The sequence below is a fragment of the Octopus bimaculoides genome, chromosome 17 (genome assembly GCF_001194135.2).
Source record: "Octopus bimaculoides isolate UCB-OBI-ISO-001 chromosome 17, ASM119413v2, whole genome shotgun sequence".
NCBI lineage: Eukaryota > Metazoa > Mollusca > Cephalopoda > Octopoda > Octopodidae > Octopus > Octopus bimaculoides.
Genome location: NC_068997.1, coordinates 46,556,728 through 46,558,099, shown reverse-complemented (window position 1 = coordinate 46,558,099; position 1,372 = coordinate 46,556,728).

Here is a 1,372-nt window from a genome sequence, read left to right as displayed (position 1 = left end):
TATATGTATGTGTACATGTTTCCGTGTGGCTGCGTGGTAGGAAGCTTGCTTCCCAACCACATAGTTTCGGGTTCAGTCCTACTGCGTGACACCTTGGGCAAGTGTCTTCTTGCTATAAGCCTCGTACTGACCAAAGCCTTGTGAGTGGATTTGGTTGACGGAAACTGAAAGAAGCCAGTCGTATATGTATATATATGTGTGTGTGTGTGTGCGCGCGCGCGTATATATGTATATATATATATATATTACATATGTGTATATATGTGTGTGTGTATATATGTATGCATGTATGTATATATATATGTTTGTATCTTTATCTTTCCTTTTATCTTTTACTTCCTTCAGTCATTGGACTGTGGTCATGCTGGGGCACCAGCTGTCTCTGTGCACCCAACATCGCTTGACAAACGATGTTGGTGTGTTTATGTCCCCGTAACCTAGCAGGCCATGATGGAGCACCGCCTTAAAGCGTTTATTCGAACGAATCGACTTTATTACTTATTTTTTAATCCTGATATTTATTCTATTGGTTCTCTTTTGTCGAATCGCTAAGTTACGAGAACATGATTCAATCTATACTGGTTTTCAAACGTTGTAAATTGGGATAAAGACATTACGAACGCAAGCACACTTACTCACACACACACACACACACACACACACACAGACACACAGACACACAGACAGACACACACACACACACACACATATATATAACGGGATTCCTCACAATGCATTGTTCGGCCCGGAGACTATAATAGAAGATATTTGCCCAAGCTGCAGCACAGTGGGACTGAATCCAAAGCCACGTGACTGCAACGTGAGTTTCTTTGTAACTACACAGCCATACAGAAAATAATTCAGAAAAACTAATAAATTTCTTCACATTCAAATCTGTTTGAACACAACAATCTACGAAACGAATGCACATATAATAACTTTTATTGTCTAAATCAACTGTTTGTCTCCATACAGCTGCATATCCATTCCTTTTAACTTGAAATATAAACCAAACATATAAAATTAAGTCAGTTTTAAACTTCTTTAAGTCATCTCGCATGTAAACATCATTGTTTCCAAAGAATTCCTAAATGTCTCTCAAGAAGACTTGTAAAATAAGACAAGTGACGTTCTATAAACAACCAGCAAACTTGCGTGGCGTATTTCAACACGCGATTAAATTCTTTTTTTCCCCCCTTCTATCATTCTTCTACTTTTGTTAGTAATTTGACAGCGGCCCTGTTCGTCGCTTTCACTGCTTTGAAGGGTTTTAGAGGAACAAATCGACCCCACTGCTTATTTTTAAGTCTGGTACATATTGTATCGGTTCCTTTTTACCGAAGTGTTGAGTTACGGGAATGTAAAGAAATCA